The following is a 21,553-nucleotide window of genomic DNA, read 5'->3' on the forward strand; positions in this document are numbered from 1 at the left end:
TGCAAGCTCTAAGAAGATATAGAATATTGAACCTTGTGATTTATACTAGTATTATGATTTGGCATTTTGTATCTTGTGATTTAGTGTTAGGCTTAATCATGGTGATAGAATTTAGGTTAGTTTAGACCATATTAGAAAGATTTTGCAGTGCGAATATGAGAATTATAAGTTGACTCAAATGAGTATAGTATTTAAGGGGAAAAGTATAGTTGAGAGAGCATTTAAGAAGTGATGCTCAGCTTGAAAGTAAAAAGTTGTGTTGCCTACGGCCTAGCAATCCTATCCTAGTTTATGAGTTATATAATTATATTCCATGCTATTGAGTTATATCAATGTTTTAATTCCTTAGTCAAATGTCTTGTTCAGAGCATGCCCAAAATTCTTTGCTCACTAATGTCAATAGAATTTCGTAGAAAAATGCTGAAGAAATACTCTATTTGAGTATGGGTAGTCAGTATGATCCAGTCCATATAGCCTACAGTCTAGTGTAGCAAGCAAGGCGATAAGCTCCTATAGATTCTTAATTTTCCAACTAGTCTTACTATCCACAGTCTTATACGTATGTATATTCCAAGAGGCAATGTGTTTGTGTCCAATTAAACTATGAATTCAGCTCAGTTCATGCATCAGTTTTATTTTCAGATATTAAGCATGATTCAGTTCATAAGTATCCTGTGTAGTATCACAGTCTCTTCCTAGTATTTTCATCAAATTATTATTATTCGGGGACGAACGATCCCAAGAGAGGGATGTTGTAATACCCCGAGTTTTCATCTCATAAACCTCTTATCCTTTCTCATGTGATCAGATCCAGTCCAAAGTAATGGTTAATCATAAGTTGACAGTCTCGTTTCTATCTTAGCTGTATAGTTATTTTTCTTAAGGATTCATGCACCTGCAGACCAGTTCAGTAGCTCATTATTCTTGAGATCAAGTGATTCAGTTCTATTAGTTACACATGATAGATTAAAGACTAATATTCCTCTGTGTTTCAGGTTAATTATCCACATTCGAGGACGAATGTTCCCAAGGGGAAGATAATGTAAAACCCTGTATTTTTGTGCTGAAATTCTAACCATCGTTCCTACGCATCTAAGCTCTAATCCAATGAGTTAAATGTGAATACAAGTTTCATGATCATTATCCTATTCTATGGGGTAGTTTGGAGGTGAAAAATATTCATAGCAATGACCTAGAACAAAGTTGAGCTAAGATCAATTGATTCATCCAAAGTTTGATATTCGATTCTACAAGGGTCAACTTCAAACGTTAATATCTCTTAATATACATGCATTTTTTAATATCAAGACCTATCAAATTGTAGATAATTTAATTACCTTTATAATGATACCAATTTTGCAAAAATCCAATGCCCGAGCGAAGAGTTATGGCCATTTTCATGAGAGCCAGTAAGGGTGTCCGATGGGCAATGCGCCGCCCAATCAAATGTGTGCGATTGGACTGCGAGGCATACTTAAATGTCTACCATAAGGTGTGTGAGGCACACCTTAAGGGATGCCATGGGTTGTGCTCCACATACCTTACTTTCAAGTGCCAAAAACACCTCTATATATGTCTATAACACGGGATAAAACTCCCATAACACCAAAATAAGTTACTTTCTCTCAAAATCACCAAGAACATTCATTAGGATTTCAACCTAAAAATTCAAATATTTCAAAATTCAATCATGAATTTTCAATAATTCTTTAAGATTCTAAATCCCCATTTCGAGAGCTACAAGAAACACTCATTATTTTCATGAATAGAGTCCCAAGGTCAAGAGTTCATTCAAGCCTCAAGTTTAAGGTATGTGGGGTTTTTCAACAAGAACATCCTTTCGTTCTTGTGCCCAAAATTTGTATTATTTTACAAAGATATATGATTTTACATGCTCTACTTATGAATTTGAGATGGAAATTTGAAATCTGTATTCTTATTGAAGAAGTTATAATATTTTTGATGTTTCAAAGATGAATTTCATGAGCGTTGATGTGAATATTCATGATTAAAGAAAAATTTCCAGATTTTCATATGAATCGTACATGTTTGATATATAAAGTGTGAATCTTGAAATGTTTTGATCAAGTATTGATATATGGATTGTTGAACCCGATTTGAATTTATATTTTGTTGAAGTAATGTGTTATATTCACTGTAAGATTAGATTGATTTGACCTGTTGGTCTTGGCGGAGTTATTTTTGAACTCGAATGAGAAAAGAAATCCATATTTTGATTGATTTTGATAAAGGGGTAGCATGATGGATCCTATTATGAATTGTTGAATTGTGTTGTTGTGGATTTTCTTTTGAAAAGATTAGAGCTAAGTCCGGGAGTAGTCTTTAGCATTAAGTAAGAGGTATAGTTGTGATTAGCACTTCCCTAGAACTACGTGCCCCATAGGATGTGAGCCAAAGGTTAATTGATATAGTGATCACTAGTGAAAAGAATGATTAAGGTTCTACTCCGATGGCAAGGATAGGACAGCTCTCCCCAACGTAGGTTGGACGTTGGACTCCATGTAGCTCACATGGTTTATAGCGGTTATAAGAGACTCCTAATGTGTGTGTGTGTATTCTCCTATCTAATATGAAAAGTTTTATTCTTTTATCTGAGATGAAAATATATTTGTTTGACACATTGAGTTTGAGAAAGTCATTGTTTTCGAAAGATTTAATGAACATATATTCCAAAGAGAATTATTATGAGATTTGATTAATTTGATGATTTGGAATTGAGATAGAAGTGAATTGAGATTTATTATGATGACTCATATGTTTTACTCGATATATTTTACTCTCTTATGATTATGATGATTTTAATTCGAGCTAAGTGAGTCATTTATATCAGCATCCATAATTTTATAAACTGTGATGATATTAACATATAATTTTATATATTCATTTCACCCTCATATGCTCGGTATGTTTCCATGGTACTGACCCACATATTTGTATATCGGCTACATTTTATCGAAATATAGGTACAAGGTATAGTGTACATCTTTAGATCTAGTCAGTTCGCGATAACCAATCAGCAGGTGATGAGTCATTTTGATTCAAGGGCTTGAGTTAGTTATATAGTTCGAGAAGTGTTGTATTTTCTTTATTCAGTCGTATTGAGTTGGGTTAGTCGAGAGTCATGACCCGGCTACCTACAGTCAGCACTAGTAGAGGCTTCATAGACTGTCAGGAGAAGTTGATGTATTCCATTTCAGTTTTAGTTGTAAAAGCAGAGTTGTAATCTTGTAAATTTAGTTTTGAATCTATCATATTCAGAAAAGAGTTATTTTCCACAGATTTGTATAGATTTATACTTTTAATTCACTTTCTTATGAGTTATGCCAGTAGAAGGTTTAGCTTGGGGTCACTTGTGACCCTAAGCATCTTGTGATATCTTGGGACCTAATTTCGAGGCATTATAAACTTGGTATCAGAGAACAGAGTTCAAATGTCCTAGGGTGTCTATGAAGCCATGTCTAGTAGAGTCTTGTGGAACGGTACGGAGATGTCTGTACTTTTCTTCGAGAGGCTACAGGGCATTTAGGAAATGTCTACATTCTTTCAAGTCTTAAATTTTGCTATAGAAAATTTCTCCAAGAAACTTATATAAATTCTCATCTTACTCTAGTCAGGCCATCTCTATCTTATTTCCAAGGTATCAGAAATAGTTGAGCTTAATTCTCCATAGATATTTATGGAATCGTAAGAGAGCTAGAAAGTATCCTGTCAGTACTTTTGAGTTCCAGAAACTAAAGTGCTTTACCAGGCCTGTAGAAATCGGGCACAAAGCCTGAGTCGGATATGCTTTCAAATTTCTCCTCAGAATCCATAGTGATAATCTATACTTCTCTATCTATGTACTGTTCTTGAGGTAACATGTTTGGTAAGTTTCAATTTCCTCCCCAGATAATGCTCTTATATTTGCAGGCAGAAGTTTCAGAAATTTCATATAGTGGCTTGAGAAGAGCCTTCTAACGTGTTATAAGTCCTTTAAATTTAAGTTATGTCCTCGTTCTTATGATTTATTTAATTAAGACAGAGTAAGGTGTATTCTTAGATCATTGAATATTGTGTGTCAAGTTTCTATCTTTTGTATTATGTAATCTTGTTGTCATTATGTTTGCATAAAATCAAAGTCTAGTGAAGCCGTGTGAGGCCTATTTCGATTCACTAGCATAGTTGCTTTGTTATTCACATAATTTTCTTAATAAAAACACAAACCCAAAGTCTAGTGAAGCCGTGTGAGTCCTATTTCGATTCACTAGCAACTTGTTATTTATCTTGTTGTTCTGTTGTTAGTTGAAAGTGTGGGTTTCTGTGTAGTAACAGAAGTAGTAACGTTTAGTTGAAAGTCTTGTGTTAGTTGAACTTGTGGGTTTAGATGTGTAGTGGCAAGAATGGTGGTAAGGGCAATTTATTGAATATGTATAGCTTAATTTTTGCTTATGATTGAATTAGTAAGGAAGTGATATACCCTTATTTGTTAGTTTAGTAAAGTTAAAGAAGGAGATTATTAGTTAGGTGGATTGTTGTTTGCTTGAAGTATGAAATGAGTTATTGATGGTATTTGTTGTGCTAGAAAAGTATAGGTTTTGATGGAAGTACTTGGTGGTTGAGTATTGTTAATTTAGGCTTTCTTGAGATTGCAAGAGGAAGTTTAGTTGAAATTTATAGAGCTATGAAAGTAATTTAGGTGTGAAGATGGGTAAATAGCAATGATGAGAAGAAGGAGGATGTGTTAACAGATTATGAATAAGATAGGCCATATGATTATGATCAATTGTCATTGTGTAGTAGTCTTTCTTAATGCTATGTTCTATAGTTTTGAAGTGAAAATTATGTGTGAGATTGGGTTGTAAATCATGTTTCGCTCTAGAAATTAAGTTTGAACATTTGATGGTTCAGTTGTTGATGTTAGTTATATAGAGGTGGTCTCGTAGGCCTGAACAGTGTATGCAAGAGTGTAAGATCATGTATTCGTAATTAAGTAGGGTGTAGAGGTGTGCCCCAGGTGTTATGGAGCTGCATTATTTTTCGAGTATTATTGAATATTGTGGGGTTAGTAGTAACATTGAGTTTCTAGGTGGAGAAAGGCTAGTTAGATAATTTATGATGTTCTTGACAGCTAAGTTAAGGAGTTATGATTGAAGATGTTGAGCCTTTTTAGTATGATTATTATTCTCATGGTTTGGAAAAAAAGTATAAGAATAAAGTTATGATCATGGTAGGTTATGATTATGTGATTAGAGATGTAGGAATGGTTGCAAATGAGAGTGTAAGTCTTTGATGATGATTATTGAAGCTAAAAAGTTAAGGATGACATATGGATGGGTTGTTCAAGAATAAAGTTGGTAAGTTCGAAATTAGTTTATTCTTGTGAGTTTAGCATTTATGTGTAGATAATAGAATGATGAAATTATGGCTTAATCTCAAGTATATGTGGAGTATGCCTTTAGGGGTATTTGCCTTAAAGTTATATATGGTTTTAATGATAGGCTTGAATGTCATGTTGGGTGTAAGATGGTGTATGCAATATGCACTAGTGAATCCATATCAGGACTTTTAAATTAGTCATTGAAGTGGTAAGGCATGTAATGTTTAGGGTGCGAGCTCTAAGAAGATATAGAATAGTGAACCTTGTGGTTTAGACTAATATTATGGTTTGGCATGTTGTATCTTTTGATTTAGTGTTAGGCTTAATCATGGTGACAGAACTTAGGTTAGTTTAGACCTTTGTAGAAAGATTTCGCAGTGCCAATATGAGAATTATAAGTTGACTCAAATGAGTATAGTATTTTAGGGGAATAGTATAGTTGAGAGAGCATTTGAGAAGTGATGCTAAGCTTGAAAGTAAAAAGTTGGATTACCTACGGCCTAGCAATCCTATCCTAGTTTATGAGTTATATAGTTATATTCCCTGCTATAGAGTTATGTCAATGTTGTAATACCTTAGTCAAATGTCTTGTTTAGAGCATGCCCAAAATTCTTTGCTCACTAATGTCAATAGAATTTCGTAGAAAAGTGCTAAAGAAATACTACATTTGAGAATGGGTAGTCAGTATGATCCAGTCCATATAGCCTGCAGTCTAGTTTAGCAAGCAAGATGATAGGCTCCTATAGATTCTTAATTTTCCAGCTAGTCTTACTATCCGCAGTCTTATACGTATGTACATTCCAAGAGGCAATGTGTTTGTGTCCAATTAAACTATAAATTCAGCTCAGTTCATGCATCAATTTCAGTTTCAGATATTAAGTCATGATTCAGTTCCTAAGTATCCTGTGTAGTATCACTGTCTCTTCCTAGTATTTTCATCAAATTATTATCATTCGGGGACGAACGATCCCAAGAGGGGGATGTTGTAATAGCCCGAGTTTTCATGTCATTGAACCTCTCATCCTTTATCATGAGATCAGATCCAGTGCAAAGTAATGGTTACTCATAAGTTGATAGTCTCGTTTCTATCTTAGTCGTATAGTTATTTTTCTTGAGGATTCATGCACTCTTAGACTAGTTCAGCAGCTCATTATTCTTGAGATCAGGTGATTCAGTTCTATCAGTTACACGTGATAACTTGAAGAGTAATATTCCTCTGTGTTTTAGGTTAATTATCTACATTCGAGGACGAATGTTCCCAAGGGGGAGATAATGTAATACCCTGTATTTTCGTACTAAAATTCTAACTATTGTTCCTACGTGTCTAAGCTCTAATCCAAATAAGTTGAATGTGAATACAAGTTTCATGATCATTATCCTAGTCTATGGGGTTGTTTGGAGGTGAAAAATGTTCATAGCAATGATCTAGAACAAAGTTGAGCTAAGATCAATTGATTCGTCCAAAGTTTGACATTCGATTATACAAGATTCAAATTCAAACGTGTATATCTCTTAATATACATGGAATTTTTCATCCCAAGACCTATCAAATTGTAGATAATTGAAATATTTTTCCAACGATACCAATTTCACAAAAATCCGATACCCGACCAAAGAGTTATGCCCATTTTCATGAGAGGCAGTAAGGGTGTGCGATGGGCAATGTGCCGCCCAATCAAATATGTACGATATGGAGTGCGAGGCATACTTAAATGTCTGTCATAAGGTGTGCAACGCACACCTTAAGGTCTTCCATGGGTTGTGCGTCGCATACCTCACTTCCAAGTGCCAAATCACCCCTATATATGTCTATAACACGGGATTAAACTCCCATAACACCAAAATAAGTTTACTTTCTCTCAAAATCACCAAGAACATTCATTAGGGTTTCAACCTAAAAATTCAAAAATCTCAAGATTCAACCATGAGTTTTCAATAATTCTTCGAGGTTCGGAATCCCTATTCCTATGGCTACAGGAAACACTCATTATTTTCATGAATAGAGTCCCAATGTCAAGAGTTCATTCAAAGCTTCAAGTTTAAGGTATGTGGGATTTTTCAACAAGAACACCCTTTCGTTCTTGTGCCGAAAATTTGTATTATTTTACAAAGATATATGATTTTACATGCTTTACTTACGAATTTGATATCGAAATTTGAAATTTATATACTTGTTGAAGAAGTTATAATATTTTTTATGTTTTGAAGATGAATTTCATGAGCGTTGATGTGAATATTCATGATTAAAGATAAATTTCTAGATTTTCATTTGAATCATACATGTTTGATATTTAAAGTGTGAATCTTGAAATGTTTTGATCAAGTATTGATATATGGGTTGTTGAATCCAATTTTAATTTATATTTTGTTGAAGTAATGTGTTATATACACTTTGAGATTGGATTGATTTGACCTTTTGGTCTTGAAGGAGATATTTTTGAACTCGAATGAGAAAAGAAATCCACATTTTGATTGATTATGATAAAGGGGTAGCATGATGGCTCCCGTTATGAATTTTTGAATTGTGTTGTTATGGATTTTCTTTTGAAAAGATCTGAGCTAAGTTCGGGAGTAGTCTTTAGCACCGAGTGAGAGGTATAGCTTTGACTGGTACTTCCTTAGAACTACGTGCCCCCATAGGATGTGAGCCTAAGGCTAATTGATATAGTGATCACAAGTGAAAAGAATGATTGAGGTCCTACTCCGATGGCAAGGATAGGATAGCTCTCCCCAATGAGGGTTAGGCCATGAACTCCATGTAGCACATGGTTTATGTCGGTTTTAAGAGACTCCCAATGTGTGTATGTATTCTCCTATCTAATATGAAAAGTCTTATTCTTCTATCTGAGATGAAAACATATTTGTTTGAAAGACTGAGTTTGAGAAAGTCATTGTTTTCGAAAGATTTAATGAACATAAATTCCAAAGAGAATTGTTATGAGATTTGATTTCTTTGATGATTTGGAATCGAGATGGAAGTGAATTGAGATTTACTATGATGATTTTACTCTCTTATGATTATGATGATTTTAATTCTAGCTAAGTGAGTCATTTATATCAGCATGCATAATTTTATAAACTATGATGATATGGAATTCTGCATAGATAGTTATGGAATTATAAGAGAGCTAGAAAGTATCCTGTCAGTGCTTTTGAGTTCCAAAAGCTGAAGTGCTTTATCAGGCTTGTAGAAATCGTGCACAAATCCTGAGTCAGATATGCTTTCAAATTTCTCCTCAAAATCCATAATGATAATCTATACTTCTCTATCTATGTACTGTTCTTGAGGTAACATATTTGGCTAGTTCCAATTTCCTCCCCAGATAATGCTCTTATATTTGCTGGAAGATGTTTCAGAAGTTTCATAAAGTGGCTTGAGAAGAGCCTTTTAGTGTGTTATAAATCCTTTAAATTTAAGTTATGCCCTCATTCTTATGAGTTATTTAATTAAGACAGAGTAAGGTGTATTCTTAGATCGTTGAATGTAGTGTGTCAAGTTTCTATCTCTTGTATTATGTAATCTTATTATCATTATGTTTGTGAAAAATCAAAGTCTAGTGCAGCCATGTAAGGCCTATTTCGATTCACTAGCATAGTTGTTTTTTTATTCATATAATTTTCTTAATCAAAACACAAAACCAAAGTCTTGTGAAGCCGTGTGACGCCTATTTCGATTCACTAGCATAGTTGCTTTTTTATTCATATAATTTTCTTAATCAAAACACAAAACCAAAGTCTTATGAAGCCGTGTGACGCCTATTTCGATTCACTAGCAATTTGTTGTTTATCTTGTTGTTCTAGTGTTAGTTGAAAGTTTAGGTTTCTGTATAGTGATAGAAGTAGTAACGTTTAGTTGAAAGTCTTGTGTTAGTTGATCTTGTGGGTTTAGAAGTGTAGTGGAAAGAATGGTGGTAAGGGCAATTTATTGAATATGTATAGCTGAATTCTTACTTATGATTGAATTAGTAATGAAATGATATACCCTTGTATGTTAGTTTAGTGAAGTTAGAGAAGGATATTATTAGTTAAGGTAGATTGTTGATTGCTTGAAGCATGAAAAGAGTTATTGACGGTATTTGTTGTGCTAGGAAAGTATAGGTTTTGATGGAAGTACTTGGTGGTTGAGTATTGTTAATTTAGGCTTTCCTGAGATTGCAAGAGGAGGTTTAGTTGAAATTTTATAGAGCTATGAACGTAATTTAGGTATGAAGATTGGTAAATAGTGATGATGTTAAGAAGGAGGATGTGTTAACAGATTATGAATAAGATAAGCCATATGATTATGATCGATTGTCATTGGGTACTAGTTTTCTTAATTCTATGTTCTATAGTTTTTAAGTGAAAATTAAGTGTGAGATTGGGTTTTAAATCATGTTTAGCTCTAGACATTAAGTTTGAACAGTTGAAGGTTCGGTTGTTGATGCTAGTTATATGGAGGTGATCTAGTAGGCTTGACCAGTGTATGCAAGAGTGTAAGATAATCTGTTCGAAATTAAGTATGGTGTAGAGGTGTGCCCAAGGTGCTATAGGGCTGCATTATTTTTCGAGGATTATTGCATATTGTGGGGTTAGTTGTAATGTGGAGTTTTTAGGTGGAGAAAGGCTAGTTAGATAATTTATTATGTTCTTGATAGCTAAGTTAAGCATTTATGTTGAAGATGTTGAACCTTTTCAGTATGATTGTTATTCTCATGGTTTTGAAAGAAAATATAAGAATAAAGGTGTGATCTTGGTAGGTTATGATTGTCTGATTAGAGATGTAGGTATGGTTGTAAATGAGAGTGTAGGTCTTTGATGATGATTATTGAAGCTAGAAAGTTAAGGATGGCATATGGATGGGTTGTTCAAGAATGAAGTTGGTAAGTTCGAAATTAGTTTATTCTTGTGAGTTTAGCATTTATGTGTAGATAATAGAATGATGAAATTATGGCTTAATCTCGAGAATATGTAGAGTATTCCTTTAGGGGTATTTGCCTTAAAGTTATATATGGTTTTAATGATAGGCTTGAATGTCATGTTGGGTGTAAGATGATGTATGCAATATGCACTAGTTAATCCATATCAAGAGTTTTAAATTAGTCATTGAAGTGGTAAGGCATGTTATGCTTAGGGTCTGAGCTCTAAGAAGATATAGAATATTGAACCTTGTGGTTTATACTAGTATTGTGGCTTGGCATGTTGTATCTTGTGATTTAGTGTAGGCTTAATCATGGTGAGAGAACTTAGATTAGTTTAGACCTTAGTAGAAAGATTTTGCAGTGCTAATATGAGAATTATAAGTTGAATCAAATGAGTATGGTATTTAAGGGGAATAGTATAGTTGAGAGAGCATTTGAGAAGTGATGCTCATCTTGAAAGTAAAACGTTGTGTTGCCTATGGCCTAGCAATCCTATCCTAGTTTATGAGTTATATAATTATATTCCATGCTATAGAGTTATATCAATGTTGTAATTCCTTAGTCAAATGTCTTGTTCAGAGCATGCCCAAAATTCTTTGCTCCCTTATGTCAATAGAATTTCGTAGAAAAGTTCTGAAGAAATACACCATTTGTGTATGGGTAGTCAGTATGATCCAGTCCATATAGCCTGCAGTCTAGTTTAGCAAGCAAGATGATAGGCTCCTATAGATTCTTAATTTTCCAGCTAGTCTTACTATCCACAGTCTTATACGTATGTACATTCCAAGAGGCAATGTGTTTGTGTCCAATTAAACTATGAATTCAGCTCAGTTCATGCATCAATTTCAGTTTCAAATATTAAGTCATGATTCAGTTCCTAAGTATCCTGTGTAGTATCACAGTCTCTTCCTAATATTTTCATAAATTATTATCATTCGGGGATGAACGATCCCTAGATTGGGGTATTGTAATACCCCCAGTTTACATGTCATAAACCTCTCATCCTTTCTCATGAGATCAGATCCAGTGCAAAGTTATGGTTACTCATAAGTTGACAGTCTCATTTCTATCTTAGCCGTATAGTTATTTTTCTTGATGATTCATGCACTTGCAGACCAGTTTAGTAGCTCATTATTCTTGAATCAAGTGATTCAGTTCTATCAGTTACCCATGATAGCTTGAAGATTAATATTCCTCTATGTTTTAGGTTAATTATCCATATTTGAGGATGAATGTTCCCAAGGGGGAGATAATGTAATACCTCATATATTCGTGCTAAAATTCTAACCATCGTTCGTATGCGTCTAATCTCTAATCCAAATGAGTTGAATGTGAATACAAGTTTGATGATCATTATCCTAGTCTATGGGGTAGTTTGGAGGTGAAAAATGTTCATAGCAATGACCTAGAACAAATTTGAGCTAAGATCAATTGATTCATCCAAAGTTTGACATTCGATTCTACAAGGGTCAACTTCAAACATGTATATCTCTTAATATACCTGGAATTTCTCATCCCAAGACTTATCAAATTGTATTTAATTGAATTATCTTTTCAACGATACCAATTTCGTAAAAATTCGATACCCGAACGAAGAGTTATGCCCATTTTCATGAGAGGCAGTAAGGGTGTGCGATGGGCAATGGCCAATGCGCTGCCCAATCAAATGTGTACGATTGGGAGTGCGAGGCATACTTAAATGTCTGCCATAAGGTGTGGGACGCACTACTTAAGGTCTGCCATGGGTTGTGTGCCACATACCTCACTTCCAAGTGCCAAAAACACCCCTATACCCTTTGAGATTGGATTGATTTGACCTTTTAGTCTTGAAGGAGTTAATTTTAAAGTCGAATGAGAAAATAAATCCACATTTTGATTGATTATGATAAAGGGGTAGCATGATGGCTCCCGTTATGAATTGTTGAATTGTGTTTTTGTGGATTTTCTTTTGAAAATATTTGAGCTAAGTCCGAGAGTAGTCTTTAGTACCTAGTGGGAGGTATAGCTGTGATTGTTCCCTAGAACTATGTGCCCCCATAGGATGTGAGCCTAAGGCTAATTGATATAGTGATCACTAGTGAAAAGAATGATTAAGGTTCTACTCCGATGGCAAGGATAGGACATCTCTCCCCAATGTAGGTTGGATTTTGGATTCCATGTAGCTCGCATGGTTTACGTCGGTTGTAAGAGACTCCCAATGTGTGTGTGTATATTCTCCTATCTAATATGAAAAGTCTTATTCTTCTATCTGAGATGAAAACATATTTGTTTGAAAGACTGAGTTTGAGAAAGTCATTATTTTCGAAAGATTTAATGAAATATATTCCAAAGAGAATTGTTATAAGATTTGATTGCTTTCATGATTTGGAATCGAGATGGAAGTGAATTGAGATTTATTATGATGACTCAAATGTTTCACCCAATATATTTTACTCTCTTATGATTATGATGATTTTAATTCGAGCTAAGTGAGTCATTTATATCAGCATGCATAATTTTATAAACTGTGATGATATTAAGATATTATTTTATATATGCATTGCACCCCCATATGCTCAGTATGTTTCCATGGTACTAACCCACATATTCGTATGTGGGCTGTATTTTCTCTGAATGTAGGTACAAGGTATAGTGTACATCTTCAGATCCAGTCAGTTCACGGTAACCAGTCAGCAGGTGATGAGTCCTTTCGATTCAAGGGCTTTAGTTAGTTATACAGTTCGAGAAGTGTTCTATTTTCTTTATTCAGTCGTATTGAGTTAGGTTAGTCGGTAGTCATGACCCGGCTACCTACAGTCAGTACTAGTAGAGGCTTCATAGACAGTCTGTAGAAATTGATGTATTCCGTTTTAGTTTTTGTTGTAAAAGCAGAGTTGTAATCTTGTAAATTTAGTTTTGTATCTATCATATTCAGAAAAGAGTTATTTTCCGCAGATTTGTAGAGATTTATACTTTTAATTCGGTGACTTATAAGTTATGCCAGTAGAAGGGTTAGCTTGGGGTCACTTGTGACCCTGAGCACCGTGTGACGTCTCGGGACCTAATTTTGGGGCGTTACAATATTATATTGGGTATGGAATGGCTATCATTATGTTATGAGATGCTTAACTTAATACACGTAAACAATGCAGATGTCGTGACATCAACTCTTTATTCCAAGCCAGTTATAATGAATACCTAGAAGTATTTCTAGATGAATTTTCCAAAGTTCCTTCAGATAGGGGGATTGACTTTGGAATCAATGAACTTCTTGACACTAGGACAATATCAATTTTTCCATAGGATGACTTCAGTAGAGTTGAGAATTACAGATCAGTTGGAGGATTTCCTTGACAAAGAATTCATTAGTCTCATCTTTTCTTAGGGTACATCAATTTTATTTGTCTAAAAATAGTGGATCGTTGATAATATAAATTGATTATCATTAGTTGAACAAAGTCATGATGTAGAATAAATACCCACTTCCATAAATTGATGACTTTCTCGATCAACTGCAAAGAGCCAAGTGTTTCTTCTATATTTACCTCAGATCAGGATACCACTAGGTAGAAGTTAAGGAAAAAGGCATTTTAAACACAACTTTTATACCCATTATGGACACTTTGAATTTTTTGTGATGCAATTTTGGTGGAAGAATGACTCGAAAACCTTTGTGGACCATGAACAAAGTTTCAAATCTTATCTTTATTTGTTCGGGATAAAATTTATTAATGATATCTTTATGTACTCACGAAGTAAGGGTGAGCATATACATCACCTTGTAATAGATTGCATAAGCGACAAGATTGGAAGCTCTATGCTAAGTTTCCTAGGTGTGAATTTTGGTTGATTTCTATGTCATTCCTAGGTGAGAGTATTAAATTAGATTCCTAAAATATTGAGGCAGTGGAGAATCGACCCATGCTCCCAACTCCAATAGAGATTAGAGTTTCTTGAGCTTGGGTGGTATTGCAAAATATTTGTAGAGAATTTTCCCTCTATTTAAGATCTGTTGACCAAAGAGAGTTAAAAAAAAAGTCTAATTTCCAATGGCCAGACTCATGTGGGAAACATTTTCAAGGGTTGAAAATGAAATTGACTTTTGTACGACTATTGACTTTATTAATGGGAACCAATTGGTTTGTAACATATTTGAAACTTAGGGAATTATTATCGGGTACACCTGATGCAACACAAGTGCACACGCAAGGTTACATGGTCCACCCAAGTAATATAGTGGCCTCATAAAAAGCCAAGTGTCACAACTCGAGACTACCCCTGAGTCATAACACAGTGCTTGAAACCACAAGTGATTCTAAGCTAACCCATGAACTGACATACTTCTTAAGCAACTGATTTAAATTGTATAAACACTAAATTTGTTGAGCGAAAACATGATCATAATGAAATCTGAATAAGTATAATACTAATAAAGCTTACATTATGATAAAACTGAAGAAAGAAACTTGAATTACGTGTAATGACTCTGATTGACTATCTATGAACCCTCTACTATGTTGACTATAAATAGCTGGTTCATGTCTCAAACTACCACTAATCAATACATATGAATAATAAAAGAAAAACACATGAACTACAACTATATGAAGTCCTCAAAATAAGAGAACTCATCACCTGTTGGCTGAAAACTACAAACTGTCTAATTTTAATGTGTGACTGGTACCTACATTATGAGACAATATAGCACATAGACATATATGTGGATTAGTACTTTTAAATGTACTTAAGTGGGGGTAAATTCAATAAGTAAAACTAAATAGATACATAATCTTAAAACATGCATGTTAAGTGCAAGCATGTTAAGTGCAAGTAAACTCACCAAAAGACTGAAATCAACTGAATGCTAAAGTATCATAAAACATGAGTAATAAACATAATTTAATAAGCTGGTGAATCACTACACTTAGTTTCTTAAATCCTTACTTTTGTTGGATAATTAAAAGTGAAACTAGGAAATGGTAAAACATGAATACTATATGTAAATCTCATGTAAAGCTGAACATGTTGTAAAACAATACTGAGGATCATGTATGAATTCTGGGTCTGAAAGTATGTGATGGAAACTGACATAACTCGAGCATATGAATATACCAATCTACTGAGCATAAATTCATGGAACATACAAAACCAAACATAATATGTATTGAGCTGATCTGATTAACTGAATGACTGGTGCCTATGTGACTGAATAATTGAAATCTAAGTAAAGGGATAAATAACGTCTATATACTGAGTAGTAGATATATGAATATGGACTAACTGATTTCTGAATACTGAATAGTTGATGACTGAATATTGAATAACTAATATCTTAATACTGATTAAATAACATCTGAATATTGATTAATTAGTATCTATATACTGATTAACTGATATCTGAATATTGATCACGTAAAATTGAACTATACTTAGTCTGAATAACTAGACTAAAACTGTGGAAGGTATCATGTAATTGGCATGCCCTAATCTAAGTAAATTAGGGTCCAACCTATAACCCCAGTTGAAAGGGTGTCACTACCATGCCATGGGTACCAACACTAGTTGTTTGGATCCACTAAACTAGTGTCCCGAAGGACTAGGGAGTCACTCTCTACTGGTAGGTGCTCTCATGAGATATATGTTAACCCTCAATTTGCAGGAAGACATCTCAAACATACATTGGCTATGTATTTCTGGAACTCGAGGACTACTACTAAAGATCACACCACTGGCAGGTTAGCCCCCATCCCTGGGTTCACTCGATGCTAAATCCTACTCCCAACTGAACTAACCCTAGTACTGAACTGAACTAAATTTGACTAAACATTATTTTTTATTTTGCTTATCATGGTCATAAATATATTAGTATAATGATAAGATAATGTCTTAACTAACTGTTACTTGAAAATATGAAATCATGTAAAACACATAGGTATCGGGTGTTTATAACCCGCCAACACTGAATGATAAAAAAAATACGATATCCAAATTTAAAACTATAGTATGGAATAATGGTTCAAAGACCCAAAACATAAACATTTCACCAAACAATTGGGAATCATGATCTTGAACATAGGAATATATTATGAGGAAACAACATGATTACATGGCTAAATTCATAATTTGATATTGCAACATGAAATTAACTTGAACATGACATGGGAAATTATAGTTTAAAACATGAATTAATCTAACCTTTCATGGGATCATTTGTAGACATAAAACTGAGTTCAATTACTAAGGAAAGACATGAATTTTACCCATCTTTAACATATAAACACCATAATAAAACAAGAACCCATATTTTAATGAAAGAGAAGGTTTTGGGGCTCAATGGGTGAAAGGATCCCATTGATGAATACCCCACATACCTTAACTGAATGGATTATTGAAGAAATCTTTAAATTAAAGCTTGAATCCATGAATTCTTGACAGAATAATCTTGGATTATTGTTCTTGGGAAGGAGAGAGTTTCTACTTGAGAAATTTTGTGGAAGATGGGCAGATAATGCCCTTTTTAGTGTTATAAATCGTGCTATGGACAATTGGGGTTTAGGTAAAAGGAACAAATTACCCCTTGGACCTTAAGAAACTGAAACAGTGTGGGAATAACCTCCGCATCACGTGTAATACCCCAAACTTTCTTTAAGTCAAATCTAGTCTCCAAAAGAGTTAGTGATGACTTCCTAAAATATTAATTCTTAAATCAAATAGAATTTTCCCCATTTTAAATTTTTATAATGTGAAAAATTGAATTATCTTTCCAACAATACCAATTTTGTCCAAATCCGATATCGGAGTAAAAAGTTATAGATATTTTACAGAGAACTGTCAGAACTGCCCAGAAGCGATGGTCAGGCCGATGGACCGTCGAGCTAGCGATGGACCATCGCCTAATTTGTCGTGACTAAGGCAGTGAACCCAACTTCTAGTCAAGTGCAATGTCCAGGACCGACGGACCGTGGAGCTAGCAATGAACTATTTGTCCAAGCCTTCGCAGACGAGGTAGAAAGTTTAGGTTCTGGCCAAGTGCGACGGCCAGGACCGATGGACCATCGAGCCAGCGACGGACCATCGAGCCAGCGACGGACCATCGACCAAACCGTTGACACTTCCGATCAATGATTTTAAGCCATTTTTAAAAGGGTATTTGGGTCTTTTTCCACCCATTTTGACCCCTAATTATACCAGACCAGAGCTCATAACTTTTTTATTTATCTCTAACACCAAATTAGGGTTTCTCTCAAAGATCAATCCCCAAGAACAAGAAACCCTACGTGTTTAATTTTAAGTCAATAATTCAAGATTTCCTCTGCCAATCTTTAAGAAATCATCCACCCAAGTATGTCATGTGTTGATTCAAGGGTTTCTTTTACCTATGAAGCTTAAGAAACCCTATTTGAAATATAAACTTTGGATTTCATTGTATGAATTGAATTATATACATGTTTTTGTTTGATTTCCAAGTTAAAGTCTTTAATGACTATCATGAAAATATGTTAGTATGTGGTTGAAATTCTTACATTGGAAGTGTAAAATGTTGCCATGATGTATTATTTCAATATTCATGCCTAGGCCTAAAGATATGCATGCAAGGTGTTTGATAAAATACCTAAGAGAATAGGAATTATGCCTTATGACTCCTTTGTGACCAAAACTAATGAATCGATGTTCTTCCCTTATGTTCGATATGACTTCCACATTATTGTTATGCTTTGTAATGGATTGACGTAATGCTTATGAGATTAGGTTTATGAAATTATGATATGTTTACATGCATTCCTATTCATGTGTAAGCTTCTAGCATGCGAATACTTCATGAAAATCCCTAATAATTGTACTATGAATTTTTGACTATGGTCATGTGTCAAGAAGTGTCATGTCTTGTCAGTTTTATGCTATCGAGTCCTTGGGGTACTTGTACTCAATAATTTAGTTATGCCTAGAGCCAGTGTCATATTTTCCAGATACTCTCAGTCAAGCCATGATTCATAGAACTCAGTGAGTCATATGACTCAGGAAAAATCAGTAATAGTATTTTGCCAGTCAATGGAACTCAATGAACGTAGTCTAGTTCAGTTCAGTTAATCATGTTCAGTGTCTATTCAGATAGGAGTAGGATTCAGCACTGAGTGAGCTCTAGGATGGGAACTCACCTGTTATTAAAGGGTGTGATTCTTAGAAGCAATCTTTGTACTCCAGAACTACGTAGCCAGCAGGTTGAGACATCAAACCTGCTAGTTGAGGGTAGATGAGGTGGATTGACCTGTTATATGAGGGCCCCAGCATTCTCCTTAGAGTACTTGTTAGATAAGGGATTACTCACATCTTATCCTTACCAGTGGTACGGTATTGACACTCTTTCAATTGGGGTTACAGATTGGACCCCAACTCAATTATATTTTCTCATTTAGGGCATGTCGTTTAAATGACTACTTTTCACAGTCTCAGTCTCAGGTCTCAGTAATAGAACTCAGATAGTTCTACAAAATTTAGGACTATCAGATAGAGTCACTCAGCTCAGTATAGAACACTGCTAGTTCCATCAGAACCTAAACTATCAGACACAGTCGCTCAGTATCTATTATATCAGTTATTAGAAATCTATGTTATCAGTATTCAGACTCAGTATTCAGTGTTTTCATAATCTCATTTATAGTTATGTATTCATGCATGTATTCCCACATTCATGTTACTCAGTCAATCAGTATTGTTCAAGCATATGAACCCTTGCATTCAGCCTACCTCACTTGCATACCAGTACATTCAATCGTACTGATGCATTTGTTCTATGGTGTTTTATACCAGAGGTTCAGAAGTATAAGCTCTAGAGTATCCTTTTTAGATCAGACGTTTAGCAGCTAGACTAGCAGTGAGTCCTCAACATTCGAGGATATTATTTGATTATTTTATTTTTCAGTACTTAGTTCATTTCAGCAATTGGAGTTAGTTGGGGACATGTCCCATCAAATCCTTATTCAGACAGTTTAGAGACTTTCAGACTAGCATGTCTAGATAGTTATTTCAATTTTGGTATTGTGATACTCTATTATTCAGATGTTAAGTTTTATCAGATATTTGAACCTTATGGCCTTTCAGCCTTTTATTCCACATTTATACAGTATGTTATGCAGTGCTCAGGTACATATATTAGTCATGGGTTAGCTTGTGGTCCTTAGGGGACATGAGCACCGTGTATCATTTTGGGTACCAGATTCTAGGCGTTACATCGCGTCCCTTATTCTAGGGGAGAGACCAATGCGTCATATGCTTATTGCAGAGGCATACTATTTCTCACTAAAATGGTCATAACTTTTTGCTCGGGTATCGAATTAATGCAAAATTGGCATAGTTGGAAAGATAACTCAATTATCTATCATTTGGTGGGTCTTATGATGTAAAATAACACATATGTCAAAAGTTATACACATTCAAAGTCGACCCATGTAGAATTGAATACCAAAATTTGGCCGAATCAAAGGCTCTTAGCTCAACTTTTCTCTAAGTGATTTCTATGAGTGTTTTTCACCTGATAGGCACTTTACACACTAGGATAAAGATCATGACACATGTATTAAGGTATTTGAGTTTATACACGTAGGAACGATGGTTCAAAGTCTAGCCCAAAAAGGCATGGTGTTACATTATCTCCCCCTTGGAATCATTCATCCTCAAATAATGAATAGGAATTTGTTGAAATTCTAAAAGTATGGAATATTATGGACATGGCATGTCTACTAATGAAGGATATCACTGAGCTAAAACATTACAACATCCATCATAAAACTAATTATGCAATGACTTGACTCTATTAACTATAAGAAGTTGATTCATGTTGAGATTTTAGAACTCACTTGAAATGTTCATGATATGATCATCCATATAAAACTGCAAAGTGATAACTAATGCAAAAAAATACCAAGAGTTACTATGGAGGGAATGCGGTACGTAATTTCTCATTAGGAATTATTCCCAATAAAACATGTATAGGAATTAAAATAAAAGGGTTTTATGGCATCACTAAGTACATTACGTAAGCACAAGTCATGAGATAATGAGACTGAGGTTGTACAAGGGGTATTACACTGTTTGAGCTAGACTACTTGGAAACTGATATTAATCACTGAACACTAGTGAACTATGTCATGACTAAATAGTTGAATCTGAAACATGATGCATGGACTGAACTGAATTCGGAACTTACATGTATGTGAACAAATTACCTCATGGAATAGCCATATTCATGAATCTTCAGATAGTATGACTGACTGGAAATATGGAAAACCACAGGAACTTGTCTGTCTGACTGCTAAATTTAATTGCTGGCTATACAGACTGAATTATACAAAAAGTTTATACTCAACTTGAGTATTTCTTCAACACGAGATATTTGAATAAGGAATCACAACATGGATACAAATTTATAATGTGGAATATAGGCCTATGAAGTATAAGTTACGATACAATCACTATGCCTTAGGCAAGGAAACTACTAACTTTCAAGCTTGGCCACACTTCTCAAATACTTCCTCTACTATACTTTTCCCTGAATTACTATGCTCATTAGATTCAACTTATAATTCTTAAATGGGTATATATCACGACTCTAACCAAAGTATAAGTTGAGCTACATACTCTCACCATGCTCAATCCTAACTCAAAATCACAAGGTACTGCACATAACACCATAATACTAGTATAAACCATGAATTCAATACTCTATGTGTGTTTCACGTTTTTCATCTCAAGAAAAATTCCTCTTACCACTGCAACAACTGAATTCAACTTCTTACTAGAAATTCACTAGCACACAATACACCCATCCACTTATATACTAGCATGACATTCAAGCCTATTATAATAACCATATATAAACATTTGGTCAACCAACCCCCTAGGAACCTTTACCATATTCTCAAATATCTCTTGTCAATAACAAATCTGTTACACTATTCCCTAAGGAGACACAACTAGAATTCTCACCTAACTATGAAATATACAAAAACTTTGCCTCAATTTTCCTTCATCCTTATAGCCTTATATAAAACAAGCATAAAACAATATTTACCCAACATGAAATATTTTTTTCTCTCCCATCAAAACAATTGATCATTAATTGTTTATCACCACTATCTTAACATTGAGAAAAGGTTACTAAAAGGTTAAAACATGAGTACCTAAAGCATGAAAGAATACTATGCATAATTTTGACACTTAACTAAGGCTTGAGGAATAGAGTATCCACGGCATAGAATGATTAAAGAGATCTAAACTGAGGACATACATAACATAATCTAAA

The sequence above is a fragment of the Capsicum annuum genome, chromosome 1, assembly GCF_002878395.1.
Source record: "Capsicum annuum cultivar UCD-10X-F1 chromosome 1, UCD10Xv1.1, whole genome shotgun sequence".
NCBI lineage: Eukaryota > Viridiplantae > Streptophyta > Magnoliopsida > Solanales > Solanaceae > Capsicum > Capsicum annuum.